Here is a 17265-nt window from a genome sequence, read left to right as displayed (position 1 = left end):
CAGCGAAGTGCATAGCTACAACACTAGAAGAAAGGATGATATTCACTATTCTGGGTTAAATCTCACTTTGGCACAGAAAGGGGTGAATTATGCAGCTACAAAAATTTTTGGTCATTTGCCAAATAGTATTAAAAGTCTGACAGATAGTCAACCAACATTTAAAAGCAAATTAAAAGAATTTCTGAATGACAACTCCTTCTACTCAACAGATGAATTCTTAGATATGAAGTAGTAACTGTAAAAAAATTAATTAATTAATTATTTTGTGTAAAGAAAACTTATATTAAAGTGACAATTTCCACATCATTACGAAATGTCGTATTCATGATCTATGGAACAAAGATTAATGTATGTATGTATGTATGTATGGGGACTGATGACCTCAGATGTTAAGTCCCATAGTGGTTAGAGCCATTTGAACTATTTTGAAAAACCACTTGAGGCGGCTGGAAGCCCGAGAGAATTTTATCATCTTGCGGTAATGCTCCTACTTTCCGTAAAATTGTACCACAAAGCTCTTTTTCTATTCGATTCGATGCAGCACCTCTACATTAGTTACCTGGTATACGCATCAAATCTTCAAGATTCTTCTGTAGCTCTACATTTCTAAAGCTATTCTCCTCATGTCTGAACTGTTTATCGTCCATTTTCACTTCCATATAAAGCTACACTTCAGATAAATATTAAAAAAAAAGACTTCCTAAAACTAAAATGCATACTTCATGTTAACATAAGTGTTTATTTACACATTTCATAAAAGCAATTCTTGTTGTCACCTGTCTGTGTTTTATATCCACTTTACTTCTGCCGTAATCGATTATTTGAGTGAACAAATAGCAAGACATGTCTGCTACTTTTAAAGACTCATTTTGAAAACTCTTTCAAATAGCTCTGAGTTCTATGGGACTTAACTTCTGAGGTCATCAGTCCCCTAGAACTTAGAACTACTTAAACTTAACTAACTTAAGGACGTCACACACATCCATGCCCAAGGCAGGATTCGAACCGCGCGACCGTAGCGGTCGCGCGTTTCCAGACTGTAGCGCCTAGAACCGCTCGACCACCCAGACTGGAAAAAACTCTTTCCCACGGTATCTTTACGAATTACTTCGCTTACACTCAAACACCCCTGTTTTATTGATATTCGTCTTGCAGCATGTTTTCAAGACAATATTAATTCCGTTTAACTGATATTCCACGCCCTTCCGTCATGGCAGAATTACAGTGTCATCGGCTTTTCCAGATAGCATAGTGGACGGGCTACAACTCGAGTGTATGGATGAACACGTAAATCTGCATATGCTATTTGCTAAATTCAGTCGTTTTGTCTTGAACGCTGATTCAGACGCAGATCCTGACGAAATAGAGCGGCTAATTAAAGCAGCCAGATAAAGACGTCGGAGCTGTAGTGAAGCCATCTGGCTGCACTGTCTCAATTACCTCCGGGAATCAGCATGGGCTCCGTGTGACGTCTTCTCCGTGGCGGTGGACAGAGTATAAAGGGCGAGTTGGCTGTCTTCAGGCCGCAGCTTCCAGTGGAGACGTCAGCCGACTTGGACTCAGGGAAGAATTAACACACAGCGGAACAGAAGCAGGTCAGTCGCGGAACCCTTCTTTTCAGATACGGACGAACATGAGGCCTCCTCAGCGTAACATCCTCTTACTCTGCGTTGCATTCAAAGCTTGCAGTTTATCAAAACATGTCTCTCACACGTTAGTCATTCAATAACTTTTACCGACTGCACATAATTTCCGATCACTGGCTCCTTCCTGCAGAATATTGTTTAGGATAGTCTACCATCCTTATAACTTTGTTGTGCACATTCAGTAAAAAAGTAAAGTAAGAAGTCTCACAGTGCCGAATGCTTGAACCTTTTGGTAAAAATTGGTTTCACCTATGTAGGAGTAAACTGTGGAAATTACTCAGCACAGGTGTTCCAGTAAGAAGTAGGAAAATGCCGTATTTAAAATGCAGATGTGTAAATGAATAGCCGCCCGGAGTGGCCGAGCGGTTCTAGGCGCTACAGTCTGGAAACGCGCGACCGCTACGGTCACAGGTTAGAATCCTGTCTCGGGCATGGATGTGTGTGATGTCCTTAGGTTAGTTAGGTTTAAGTAGTTCTAAGTTCTAGGGACTGATGACCTCAGCAGTTAAGTCCCATAGTGCTCAGAGCCATTTGAACCATTTTTTGTAAATGAATAGGTAGTAGTTTTCAATGACTATTAATATTTTAGAATGAAGTCATAGAACCTAATAATGGTGCGTAGCATTGATTAAAAATCCTTGAAGAACTGTTACACGGTCCAATCACATTGATGTGACCACCACCCTTGTTCGACGTCAAAATGCAATAACCATTCACAGACGGCAGGTGGCATCACTAGGAGTGAAGGCTATACAAAGCATGTCGGGGGGACGTGGAAAACAATGCGATCGTTCTCGAAATGCGTAAACGGAGCGATTTATCTGATCAAAAGGGCATGATCATTGGTTTTCGGGTCAGGGGTGGAAGCATTTCCGAAAAGGCTATGTTTCTAAACTGCTCACATGCCGCCGTGGTTAAAGTTTACCGTGCATCGCAAAATGGCGCTGTCCAAAACCGACGCCGAGGTAACTATGGTACACCACGGGCCATACATGACATGACTGAAGAACAGCTATGGAGATGTGTACGGGCGAATACACGTGGAAGTAAAATAAAAATATAGCATTTCAGTCTTTGATCGCTATTTTCTTTTATTTTCAAAAAAAATATCGATCAAAGACTGAAATGTCATATTTTTATTTAATGAACGATCGCGGAAATCCCATGAAGACAATCATGTCTAGTTTTGATAGACGTGGAAGTGTTAAGCAACTGACCCCCAGGGGACTACCAACAATGTCTCCTCAACGATCAACGACCGTTCAGTGAACGTTGCTGCGTATTGGGCTCCGCAGTCGGCACCTGCTTCATGCAGCCATGCTGACTGCTGTTCATCAGCGACGAAGGCTAGAAACTGCACGCCAATACTGCTACTGGGCGTCCACAGACTGGCGACAGGTGGCCTTTTCAGATGAATCACGTTTTATGCTTCTTCAAGCAGATGTCCGTTGGCGTTTACGACCCTGCGACAGCCGTCAGAAGGGGAGGAGCCCGTAGGAAGGAGAGTTATGGTCTGGGTAATGTTTTCGTGGCATTAACTCAGTGATCTTACCATTCTGAAAGACACAATGGATCAATACACGTATGCAGCTATCCTTGGTGACCTTGCCCACACCTGATGGAGTTTGTTTTCCCTCGGCACGATGGCATCTACCAGCAGGACAATGCATCGTGTCACACAGTTTGCAGTGCACTGCGTCGTTCCAAGAGAGGCAGGATGAGTTTACGGTCCACCCCTGGTTGCCAAACTCTCTGAATTTGAACCTAGTCGAGAACCTGTGGGACCACCTCGATCGGGTTGTTCGCGCCATGGATCCCGAACAGAGAACATGGCGCAGCTAGCCGCGGCATCGGAGTGGGTTGGCTCCACATCCATGTCGGTACCTTCCAAAACCTCACTGACTCTCTACCTGCACCTCCACGCCGCAAAAGGTGGTTATTCGAGCTTTTGACAGGTGGTCACATTAATATGACTGGACTGTATATTAAACCTATGTGTTTGACGAACGACGGTCACCATGAGATGTATTCAATATATCGTTTGTACATGTTAGTGGAACTACCCTAATTCTGCATACTCATTCCACAGTGATACAGTGCTTTTTTTCCTACTTACGTATAATTATTTTATGAACAAAGCCGATTAGTCAAGTTTGTGTTTAAGTTTCCGCTTAATTAAGCCATTTGAGGTATAAAAAGGAGAACTGTGGCTACCATTGACGTCAACTGGTGTGTTTCATTAACACAGCACATGATACAGAATACTCTGTTCAGAAAATAATAACATAGGATAACAGCCATCTCGGGCAAAACAGTGCCACCACCTTCAGTTAAAGTTAATAATTTACAGAAATATATTTGTGAACCATTGTTTTATCCGATATATTTTTTGTGATACCTACAATTGCTGCAATGTTGACAGGATGCTTCTAAAACTGTAACGCTTAGTCGGCTGCCTTAACCGTCTGTAACGGCGTACTCCCTCGTTTTCAGGATGAGGCAAGGCTGTGCGCTAACTCTGATGCTGGTGGTGGCGGTGTGCGCAGCGCTGTCTGCGGCGCAGCTCAACTTCTCCACCGGTTGGGGTCGGCGCTATGCAGATCCCAACGCTGACCCCATGGCGTTCCTCTACAAGCTCATACAGGTCAGCCACACACCATCGTCCAGTCATACTTTAGGACACACCTCTATAAGATCATAAAGGTCAGCCACACCCCAACATCCCATCACACTTTAGGGTATACCTCTACAAGGTCATAAAGGTCAGCCATGCCCCAACATCCAATCACACTTTAGGGTATACCTCTACAAGCTCATGAAGGTCAGCCACATCCCAACATCCCCTCACATTTTATGACATACCTCTACACGTTCCATATTGGTTCGGCACACCCCAACATCCTATCGCTCTCAGAGCCTACCTGTAAAGTCTCGTACAGGTCAGGAACATCACCTCACCCAAAGCACCCATGGCTCATCCTAAGAACCCATCACACCCTCCAATGTACCTCTACAAGTTCATACACGTCAGACAGACCCCAGCAACTCATCACATTTTATGACATACATTCACAGGACCGTAAAGGTCACGAACATCCCAAAATATCACCCCACCCAAAGCCTACATTTAAAGACTCATACAGGCCAGGTACATGTTAAGAACCATCGCACACTGAGTCCTACCTCTATAGATATATTCGGGTCATATGAGTCCTAGCATTCTACTAGACAACGGGACCTACCTATTACACGTCATACATGTCCTGCAACAGGCCTTCGGTAATCGTAATTAGAATATATAAACATCAACCTTACGAATTCAGAAAGTCTGTCGCTGGTGTGTTCAGTGAGTAGCAAATTGGACAATACGCTACTAAAAATATCCACCAAATACCCGAACCGCAACTATTCTTAAGATTCTATGTCTTTTACGGGGAATCCAGCTTCGCTGAAGATGGGCGCTAGAAATCTAATTGAATACACCTTACAGCTCAGTGCGAAATAGGTAGTTAATATTCATTTAGTGCCTTTTCAGCTCGAAGTCGCCCTCTTCCTCTGCTTTCGTATTAGACCAGTGAGCAAATTGGTTAACGCGCTTGTTAGAAGGCGGGTGACCGATCAACTTACTGCAACACTTACAAGATTATCGTGGAAGCTACTGAAAAATAATCGGTACGAAATATTTCAGGGACCTTTTAGTTTAATTTAAAGACATATGCCACGAGAAAATGCGATTGGCTTTCAGTCGTTTTCCGTACAACAATTTGTCACCAACTTCTCCGGTTTTAAGACTGAAATAAAGTTCTACAAAAACACAATTTATACTATGTGCAAAAAAGGTCTTTGTTAGGTGAGAGAATTGAAATAAGACACGGCAGTATAGGTGACGATAACATTAATTTTTCGGCTAATTAAGATACAGAGCTTAACTTTCATGAACCTTACAGGACTTTAGCAACAAGAAAGATGAAACCTAGACAGTAGAAAAACGAATCTTTTTCCTCGATAAACATTTACAAAGTTAACACACAGATTATACACCAACATGAGTCGATAAAAATTACAAACTTCTTTCCATCAAGGGAAAGAAATCTTTACAAAAATCTATCATTGAAATTATAAATCGATACAAATCTCAATTTAATTCAATGGTAATGTTTTATACCACCTATTTCAAACACGAAATTAACGGTTGTCGGATAGGATAAGTCAGGCCCTAAATACAAATAGGCATGTACCGTTCTCTTCTCTTCAATTCATTCATGTTAACTGAGGGGGGGAGGAAGCCAGGCTGTGTAGTAAAACCACAATCACTCACAACCACACTTTTCCTCTGGTACAAGTATCCTCAACGCAGTAAAAAAACGAACAGTGCTAGTAGGTTGACACAACTGGCAGAGATTTCTTCATGCTTTGCAGCACGTACCTCATCCAGCTTCAAGCTGCTACTGGCTCATAGTATGCTGCTGCATTTGGTTGCAAAAATGAATTAGACAAACGGCCTCTCGTCTCAGAGGTTCACAGAAAATTTCCCTGTTGCCGTTTCCATATGAGAGCTTTCCAAACACCTCATTTCACCTTGGCGGTCGAAACTTTATTCTGTAAGATAGTATTCCCACGTAAAGCCTCTATTTTATCTAGACTGCCTGCCCGAATTACACCCCATTGACTGTAGCTTGTGGATTATCAACATTGCTGGGTATAGCTGCCGGTGAGTCTTCCGGGTTGTTGGTCGCCGTCCATTACACTTCTTCGTTCCTGACGTTTCGTCTAGAGCTACGTCGGATATCTCCAGAGGTGCTTCTGGTTCCGCTGAGTCTTACCGACAAGACTCAGGACCAACTCTGAAGAAGTCAAACGTGTCTCTGAACGAAACGTCAGGAACGAAGAAGCGTAATGGATGACGACCATACAATCCGAACGATTCGTCAGCACTTACGACAAATGATCCTGAAAGGCTCGCATAATTCGTGAGCGTAGCTCTCCCAAGTTTACAATTCTGATTAATACTGCACATTCTGCTTGTTTCGCACACTAACATTGAACAAAAGACCAATATTTACACTGTAAAATAATGACAGGAATATAAATATGATTATTACTTGAGGTAGTCTTTCGACGACTTCTTGCTACAAAATTATTTGCCGGGGCAGCCTGTAGATGGCACCAGTGAAGAATCTCTGCAACGCCGAAGAGTGCGGATACTGCCTGACGAGTTGCCTATGTTGTGTGTGTACTTATACATCTGTAGACTCATATAAATCAGACGCATTCCAGAATCCTACAAGACACAGTGACCTCCCGCGACAGGCTCATACAAATCAAACACGTCCTCATAATTATCTGATGTGGACAGAGCATTATACAAGACTAAGTAAATCCTCTCATCGTTGTCCTGGACGTAATGCCTGTAGTGATGACTCGACATTACCACTTTATCTACACAGCCTTTATAAAAAAAATGGCATCTTAAGGAAAATGATTGCCTTGTCAATAGATCGAACATGTACATTTTCGGGGATATCATTGTATAAACAGTTTTCATTTTAGCTGCATTATTTTACTGTCCAGCTCATGAAATTGTCCATCTCAGGGTCCTAAGTAACTCATTATAAATAACCACATTCAATATGTATCTACTACCAGCAGGACTACTATAAACTATTAGCAGTATGTGGGATGTGGGACAACCTCTTCATGCGAAACACGAGACAACGATCAAAGCAGTGAATGGGAGCTTCCCAAACGTGAAACAATAACTAGCGAATATTGGGCAAAAATTCCTGATCCTCAGGACTAAAAAGTACATGAGAAGGAAACAAGACTACACAAGGAAAAAAATCACCTTCAGTTAGATAGTTTTCCTTGTTGATAAAGGTCCTTTGGCACTTACTCTCCATAAGCTTTTTTCTGGTGCTACAGTCATAGATTTACTGAAATACAATTCCGTTCTCCACCCTGGTTGTTATACAGTCACTGTACTTACGTCACGATCAGCTTAATTCGGCTGTTTGCTGGTTTCAAGTACGAGTATAGGAGTATACGCTTGGAAATGGCAAACAGCCGAAATCAGCTGACCTGACATAAATGACAGTGATTGTATGACAACCAGGCTGGTCAATGTAATCGTCTTTCAACTCATTCATCAGATTTCATATCCCCCGTTTCCATCTATACCCGTATCTAAAGGAATTTGCTGCCGAAAAGCTTCCTGAGTCTAATGAAGAGATTATGGTAGCCCCAGACTCATGTTTGGCAAATCTTTCAGAGTTGGACTTCTTGAATGTTTTCGATTCATTGCGAATAAAAGATAGAACTTTTTTCCTTGACATGACAGCCACTCAGACAGCCAGGACATTCTATCCTTGCGCTCACATTGACTGGTCAGCACCATTGCAAGTCCAGAAGGGCAGCGTCTCGCCGCCTGGAAAGAGTTTTTTCTAAAGCAGTCAGTCTTTTCATTGACTTGATGCTGTCCTCCATTTATTCCCATCCTGTGGTAGTATTCTCAGCTATACTTAGCAAAAATGAGCTATTTCTTCTGTGATGTCATAGAAAAACCCAATACGACAAGTGAAATCTGACAACCATGCAGCCTGCACCACATATGGAACATTTATAAGCTCCAACTACTGTAGATCTCACAACCTTTGCATCCCATGACTCCTGGGGAAAAGCCAGAAGGATATGACCTAGAGCCAAGACGTCTTTGCTAACAGCACCAAACACTTGTGAAAGCTATGGCGCTCCAACTGTTAATACCCCATGTCAACCTGATAGGTATGTGTGTGAAGCAGAACTTGTACTGACCTGTCGTGTTGCGCCTGTGGTCAGACCTACAGCACTTTTGAAACTCTACAGCTCACACGCCTTCAGCGAATTTTGCTATAAGACAGTAGTGCAATGAGTAATTTGTTACAATTTTTGCTACAACATGACGACGTATGGGGTGCTTGGTTACAATTTTGCTATACCAGGGACAATTTGTTACATATTGCTGTAACAGGGGTGTAACTATCACACCAATCACCCTTTACAATCTGCTTTGTGTATTCTAGCCTTGGTCTTCCCGTGTCATTTTCCGCCTTTGCTGCCTATGTCTGGATTGCGAAGCAGATCTCTGACTAATCTGTCCCTTTATCTGGTAAGGGTCTTCCACAGACGTTTTTCCTTACTTATTCTTTATAGTGGATCTCCATTTACTCCCCACAATCTAAATGCTTAAAGTTTCGTCTTCTCCAAATCTCCGCTAGTCGTTTACTTTAATACAGTGCTGTGCTCCAGACACAGTTTTCCTGGAACTTCTTCATTTCTGTATAATATTTGACACCTGTAAAGCTTTTTTATTCAAAAACTCTTTCTTCCTCTATCTTAATTTACATCTGCTATCTTCTTTGCTTCGAGCATCCTAGGCAATCTTTTTCCTAGTTAGAGAAATTATTTCACTTATCTCACTATTGTGTCGTCCGCCCCCGGTAGCTGAGTGGCAGCCGGCACGGTAGCTCAGCGCGTTCGGTCAGAGGGCTGGTTGGCCGGTTAGCCTCTGTAATAAAAAACTGAATGAAAAGATCAACAACGAACTTGAACGGATGTCACGTGACATCCGCAACGACCAAACTCAAAAAAAGAAAAAAAAAGTGGGCAGCCTGACAGAGCGTCAATCCTAAGTGCCCGGGTTCGATTCCCGACTGGGTCGGAAATTTTCTCCGCTCAGAGACTGGGTGTTGTGTTGTCCTCATCACTATCATCCTTTCATATCCATCGACGAGCAAGTCGCCGAATCGAAAGACTTGCACCCGGCGAACGGTCTGCCCGATGGGAGGCCCAAGTCACACGACATTTAAATTTTACTGTTGTATCGTTTCCAATTTTGATGTTAAACTAATTGTCATACCCCTTTATACCACACTTCATCGCCGGCCAGGGTGGCCGAGCGGTTCTAGGCACTACAGTCTGGAATCGCGCGACCGCTACGCTCGCAGGTTCGAATCCTGCCTCGGGCATGCATGTTTGTGATGTCCTTATGTTAGTTAGGTTTCAGTAGTTCTAAGTTCTAGGGGACTGATGACCTCAGATGTTAAGTCCCATAGTGCTCAGAGCCATTTGAACCATTTTACACTTCATCAACTTTGTCTTGGTTTTGTTTATCCTATGTGATATTTGTGATAAACACACCGATGAGGCTAAACATTGTGATGACATGTGCAATAGCAGGTTGGTTCACCTTTGGAATACAATACAGCAGTGATTCTGTGTGGTGTGGATTAGATAAGTCCTTATTAGGTTGCCAAAGGTGTGTGGCACCAAGAGCATACATACAGATCACACACTTAGCGTACCAGGTGTGTTCCGTCGGGTTCAGATCAGGCGAAAGTAGTGGTCAAGATATCATCGTGATTTCACACTGTCATTCTCCTCAAACCACGGTAACACAGTTCTGGCCTTGTGACACGGATTATTATCCTGTTGGAGAATGCCGTCACTGTTGAGGAAAACATCTAGCACAAGGAGGAGCACGTAGTATGAAATAACGTTCGCACGGTACACAGCTGTCTTGGTGCCATCTATTACTACCAAAGGTCGCATGGAAGCATAAATGAATGTCCCCCAAAATACTCTCCCCGCCAACCTGCGTCCAAGGAGCAGTGCATGTTTCGAGCAGCCGTCTTCGCCGGCATGACAATGTACCCGAACAAAACAATCAGCATGGCCCAACAATAAACGTGATTCTTCGACTGGTCGACACATCAAGATCGTTCACAGTGTAGCGTACCTAAAATGGGATACCTGAAAAATTGTAATTTTTTTAATTGTTTTACCCTCTCTCTCTTACTCACGATCTATAGGAGGATAAACCTTACAAAACTATACAACGTGTGGTGTAGAATTAATGTTATCTCAGTAATTTCAATTTTTTTCACTTTCTGTCCTTAACATCGGTTTGTTGCAGAATTCTAGAACATATTCTGACTTCCAATATATTAAATTTCCTAGAGACCGAAAAGCTTGTATCCAAGAATCAGCACTGTTTTAGAAAGTGTCACTCGTGTGAAACTCAGCTTCCTATTTCCTCACGAGATGTACTGCGAACTAAGGATGAAGAGTAACAGGTAGGTCCATTTTCCTAGATTTCCGAAAATCATTTGACGTAGTACCACACTGCAGAATGTTAATGAATTTACGAGCATACGGAACGGGTTCCCAGATATGTGACTGACTCGAAGACTTCTTAAGTAATAAAATCCATTATGCTGTCCTCGTCGGCGAGTGTCCGTCACCAGAGACAAGCGTATCGTCATGAGAGCCCCAGGGGAAAATGATCTGGTGGATAGGGAGGGCAGAAAGCTGCGGTTGTTTACAGATGATGCTGTGGTGTACGGTAAGGTGTCGAAGTTGATTGACTGTAGGAGGATACAAGACGAATTAGACAAAATTTCCAGTTGGTGTGATGAATGACAGCTAGCTCTAAATGTAGAAAAATGTAAGTTAATGCAGATCAGTAGAAAAAACAAACCCGCTATGTTCGGGTACAGCATTAGTAGTATCCTGCTTTACACAGTCACGTCTTTTAAATATCCGGGCGTAAAGTTGCAAAGCGATATGAAATGGAACGAGCGTGTGAGGATTGTGGTATGGAAGGCGAAGGATCGACTTCGGTTTATTGAGAGAATTTTAGGAAAGTGTGTTTCATCCGTAAAGGTGACCGCGTATAGGAGATAGTGCTGCCTTTTATTAAGCACGGCTTGAGTGTTTGGGATCCGCACCAGATGGGATTAGAGGAACACATTGACGCAATTCAGGGGCGGGATGTTAGACTGGTTATCGGTAAGTTCGAACAACATGCAAGTATCAGCGAGATGCTTGAGGAACTCAAATGGGAGTGACTGGAGGGAAGACGACGTTCTTTCCGAGGAGCGCTATTGAAAAAAGGAAAGGAAATGGCTAACAGTGGTACAGGATTCCACCCGCCACTCACCGTACGCGGGCTTGCGTAGTATGTACGTCGATGTAGATGTAGCTATAGATATTGCATACGACAGCAGGACTAAATTGGTAACTGTTGAAGGGATACTGAATGTTCACCAGTGTTTGGAGAACGGGAAATCATGTTCTCATGCTCTTCATGACCATGGTACAAATGGCGTATTTCAGAAAGATGATGTAAGAGCCCAACTTCACATCACAAACACCTTGAGGAATGTGTGGATTTGTGACTGCCTTACCCGGTCCTGTAACACTAGGATGCGATGAAAGAAGATATACTTCCATACCAGGCTCCAGCCAGCAAGGTGAATGAACCGAAACAGCGTATGTTTCAGACATGGCGAGAAATCTCTCAAGGTGACTGCCGGAGGCTGTTTGCTTCCATGGCACAAGAAATGCAACAGTATGTTCTTGGCAGTGGTGGTCATACCTTATACTGCTCTTGATGGATGTCAGTTCCAATTGGAATGAAAGTTAATCATTTAATGTCCGTTATATGGTGCACATTTCCACAAAGTTTCATACATACTTGACTCTTGCTTCATTTGATTATACTTCCAAATATCACTGCTGGATGGTGGCAGCATCTGTCCTGCTATCTGTAAATGGATTGCCAACAGCTCCCGGAAAGCGAAATGTCTGTCTGAATAGTGATCTCCCTTTAGAGCTTATGTGGAGGAAGTGTCACAAATCTGGTTCTGAGGTGTCGCTGCATCGATTGTGCTTAGGTAATGCATCTTACTGTAAAATAACAGTACAGACTTAACTTTCGCTCATAGTGAGGTAGTGAGGTAATTTTCATCAAAAAGGAAATTAGTTGTGTCCGTGTTTGCTTGAACAATAAATTAATTTGAGCGTTCTGCATTGAGAAAAAAGGTTTCTTGATTTCTTCTCTTTACCCATATATGTTTCGTTGAAGTTGTGCATTCATTAGAGGGCTCCACTTTATTCTAGTGTAAAAGGTAAATACACGATGGTCGAAAATTTATTCATTTCTTTTTTAAAAAAAGTCTTAAATGCAATAACAACTCTCGATGCATAATAATAATAGAGCTGCCATGTAAAAAAAAGCCGTAGTAGAAGCACAGGAAACAGTAAATGAGTGCTTACTTCTCTGTTATTGAAATGTCTTTCTGTTCTGAGAACGACGTTCAAAATCAAACAATATAAAGCACTTGCCACTCTATCTTTGATTCTCTCCCACAGATAGGGATATAATTTACGTAGTTGCAGTTACGAGAAACCAACAACATAAAAAAAGTTAACGTAGCGATTAAAAATACTTTTCTGTTCTCACAAATTTACATCTTGCGACGAAAGTAACACCTTTCTCAAGAGAGAAGCCGATGCATTTTCGCGAACAGCCTAAAAAATTTTGGATTGACTAGAGACTTAGCCGCGCGGTATTAGCCGAGCGGTCTTAGGCGCTGCAGTCATAGACTGTGCGGCTGGTCCCGGCGGAGGTTCGAGTTCTCCCTCGGGCATGGATGTGGGTGTTTGTCCTTAGGATAATTTGGGTTAAGTAGTGTGTAAGCTTAGGGACTGATGACCTTAGCAGTTACGTCCCATAGGATTTCACACACATTTGACTAGAGACTTAACGTAGGCAAGAGACAACAATAATAATAAGTAAATAACAGCGGTCAGATAAATAATCATATCAAAGCGAAAAAAGTAGCGCATGTACCAGTAGTTCCATTTTACATCTAAATTTTCGACCCTTAATGTAGCAACGTAAAATATAGTTATTAGCTCCAGATAAAAACCTGTGTACAAACACCAGTGTATTGCACAAGACGGGCGACAAAACGAACAACTAAATGATCTGTAAAGAAACATGTCTTGCTAACAACAGTTTTGTGAATCTAATGATCCTAACATCAACTTGATGTATTTTCATCCAGTATTTACTTGTACAGTAGAATAAAGAGAATCCCACTGATGGTTAACATCATCGAAACAAAACCCAGAAAATAAAATTATATTCTGCATTTTCTTCCTGTCACATTTTTCTGTATCATGTCACTGATTTTGTTTCAGATTGAGGCGAGGAAGTTAGCCGGCTGCTCAAATTAAACTCTGCAGATACCGTCGAGCAAGCCCGCACACTTGAGCTACAAGTACAATTATTATGATTTGTTTTCCTTAATTGCGAACTATGTGTGCCTATCAAATCAACCAATAAAAATAATTGATGCAGTCAAATTGTGTACTTGTGTATTCTTTCGGACAAACAGTTCGAACCTGTCTCCAACATTTATTTGAGTTACTTCTCCGATGTGGAGGACGAGCGAATACAGCACCATGTAAGATACTCCAACAAGGGAAGCATACACCCAACAGCTCACCGAATTTCCCCATCTTTGTAAATGTACTCACGCTATCTGTAATAAATGTCGGTCTAGTACGATGCGTTTCTCAAGCGTTTTCGATAAACCGAGTTTCAAAGTTTTATGAGTCAGTATGAGGGTTATAAATACAAAATCAAATAGGGGTAACGCAGGAGTAGGTTTAATAATGAATAAAAAAATAGGAGTGCGGGCAAGATACTACAAACAGCACAGTGAACCCATTATTGTGGCCAAGATAGACACGAGGCCAACGCCTACTACAGTAGTACAAGTTTATATGCCAACTAGCTCTGCAGATGATGAAGAAATTGATGAAATGTATGATGAGATAAAAGAAATTATTCAGGTAGTGAAGGGAGACGAAAATTTAATAGTCATGGGTGACTGGAATTCGAGATTAGGAAAAGGGAGAGAAGGAAACATAGTAGGTGAATATGGATTGGGGGAAAGAAATGAAAGAGGAAGCCGTCTGGTAGAATTTTGCACAGAGCATAACTTAATCATAGCTAACACTTCGTTCAAGAATCATAAAAGAAGGTTGTACACATGGAAGAATCCTGGAAATACTAGAAGGATTATATAATGGTAAGACAGAGATTTAGGAACCAGGTATTAAATTGTAAGACATTTCCAGGGGCAGATGTGGACTCTGACCACAATCTATTGGTTATGAACTGTAGATTGAAACTGAAGAAACTGCAGAAAGGTGGGAATTTAAGGAGACGGGACCTGGACAAACTGATTAAAGCAGATGTAAGCGTAGGCTTCCGCGGCCGTTGTCTTCTTCAATAAAATTCTTCAGGGTATCAGACCGCATCGTCATAATTTAAAATGCGCCAACGTTTCGGCCAGCGTTGCAGCTAGCCTTCATCAGGGCCTTACGTTAACTGCTAAATGAACACACTTGGTTCCTTAAATAGCTGCACGAGAAAACCGTGTCGTTACTTGATTGGCTGTAAAAGGAGGAGGAGGAGGGGTGAAAGGTATGCTTTATTGGTGTTTCCTTTATTATCTGTCATTGGCTGAAATAGCAACGTTTCGGCCAGCGTTGCAGCTAGCCTTCATCAGGCCGAAACGTTGGCGCATTTTAAATTATGACGATGCGGTCTGATACCCTGAAGAATTTTATTGAAGAAGACAACGGCCGCGGAAGCCTACGCTTACATTTAACCAACCTGTATGGGCAGGAAATCCACGGAAACATCAAGAAGTTAGAAGCACTGCGTTTAAAAAGATGTAAACTGCTGAATGACCTTGCTATTTTGAAGAGATGCAGAGACACGAGTGTTGTGCCGTATTCTTTGTGGTTGACGTCTCACATAATAACGAACAAGGCGAGGAATATCTGTGTTAAAGCCAGTAAAGCATTGCTACGGGAAAGGATCCGCCACATCCGCATAAGTCTCGATGCTCACAACAGGAATTTGTGTGATCTGCACCTATTTCTGGCCGGAAAACTTCAGATGGAAGACTAGGATAAAGTCGACAGGTTAACCTTTCAGCAAGCATCAAGGACCAGCAATAGTATTACTAACCGCCAGATGAGAAAGTACGACAAACTACAACAGAAAGCCACGGACGAAACATTGACGCTGGACAGGCGACGGACAGTGGTCAACCTCTCCAGCCACACCTTGAGCGAAGCAACCACAGCAATTCCGGCCAAGGGGATGAATTTCGCAGTCGCACCTAAGCGAGTTCCAAAAGAAGATATCATAGAATCCGTAGAGGCTTCGGTACGTCATCTGCCACAGGCCGAGGCGGAGAAGATCCGGCAGGAAACGGTCAGAGTTCTGAATAAAGCAAAGCCACCGAAGCAAAACATCAACGCTGAGGAATACCATGCCATCAAGGAACTCAGGGACGACCCCCACTTAGTAGTGGTACAGGCAGATAAGGGCAACGCCACTGTAGTCTTGGACACAACTGATTACAACAAACGAATGGAAGATATTCTCGCAGAACCTATCTACAAGAAACTTCAGGGAGATCCGACGGCCAAGGTAATCAAAACGACGCAGGCACTGCTCAAGCACTCTAGAATCAACTTCGACAAGGCCAGAAGATTCATCCCGCAAGTGACACAGGCACCAAGGATATATGGTGTACCGAAGGTACACAAAACCGACTTCCCCTTAAGGCCCATAGTAAACAGTATAAATTCGCCGACCTACTACCTAGCGAAAGAACTGGCACCTAGGCTCCGACACCTAGTGCATCAAACCGAGTCCTACGTTAAGGATTCCACTCACTTCGTGTCTCTCCTAAAGGAAATGCGTGTTACGGACCAAGATCTGATGGTTAGTTTCGACGTCAAATCCCTATTCACGAATGTCCCAGTGTCAGATACTGTGAACATCCTAGAAGAACGCGTGGCACCTGATATATGTGAGCTTGTGCGCCACTGTCTGACGACCACCTACTTCAAGTGGAGAGGTCAATTTTATGAACAAACTGACGGTGTAGCTATGGGCTCACCCCTATCGCCTATCGCAGCAGAAATTTTCATGGAGGCATTTGAGGAAACAGCCCTCCAGTCCGCACCATTACGTCCAAATTGTTGGCTTCGCTATGTCGATGATACTTTCGTCATCTGGCCCCACGGAGAAGAGGAGTTACAGAACTTCCACAAGCACCTTAACCAACAGCATAGGAAAATTCAGTTTACAATGGAAACAGAGAAGAATGGGGTGCTGCCTTTTCTCGACGTGGAAGTTTATCGAAAACCTGATGGTAAACTTGGCCACAAAGTGTACAGGAAACCAACCAATACGGATAGGTACCTTCACGCCTCCTCCCACCATCACCCCACGCAGAAGAAGTCCGCCCTGCACACGCTAACGAAGAGAGCGTACAGGATAAGCGACGAAGAACATCTGAAGACAGAACTTGAACGCCTCAGGTCCATCTTCGGAACTAATGGCTATGGGAAGCAGATGATAGACAGCACCATGTCGACAAGGGAGAAGACTAACAGGGAAGAGGAGAAGAAGGCACAGAGCATTGCTATGTTACCATATGTACAAGGGGTCACCGAACGTATTGGCAAAGTTCTACGAAAAGCCGACATCAAACCAATTTTCCGAAGCAGAAACAAAATATCAGACATGCTCGGTTCTACTAAGGATGCAGTTGACAAACTACACACAGCTGGCGTGTATGAAATTGGTTGTGCGTGTGGATTAGTCTACATAGGTGAGACGGGACGTCCGATTAGCACAAGGCTCTAGGAACACGAAAGATATATCCGCCTGAAACAACACACTAAGTCAGCAGTGGCGGAA

At 42.8% G+C, this 17265-nt stretch overlaps 1 long non-coding RNA gene across 1 annotated transcript; it reads left to right on the top strand.

Annotated features, from left to right (window-relative positions):
• The first annotated feature begins 1514 nt into the window (after positions 1 to 1514).
• Positions 1515 to 13835, top strand: LOC126481565 (uncharacterized). Its single transcript, XR_007587591.1, has 3 exons — positions 1515 to 1595; positions 4140 to 4290; positions 13671 to 13835. It is a non-coding gene; the product is annotated as an uncharacterized LOC126481565 (long non-coding RNA).
• Positions 13836 to 17265: the final 3430 nt, after the last annotated feature.

This window comes from Schistocerca serialis, chromosome 5 (assembly GCF_023864345.2).
Source record: "Schistocerca serialis cubense isolate TAMUIC-IGC-003099 chromosome 5, iqSchSeri2.2, whole genome shotgun sequence".
In the NCBI taxonomy this organism is placed as follows: domain Eukaryota; kingdom Metazoa; phylum Arthropoda; class Insecta; order Orthoptera; family Acrididae; genus Schistocerca; species Schistocerca serialis.
The sequence above is the reverse complement of the archived record's forward strand: the minus strand, read 5'-3'. Positions and strand labels throughout refer to the sequence as shown.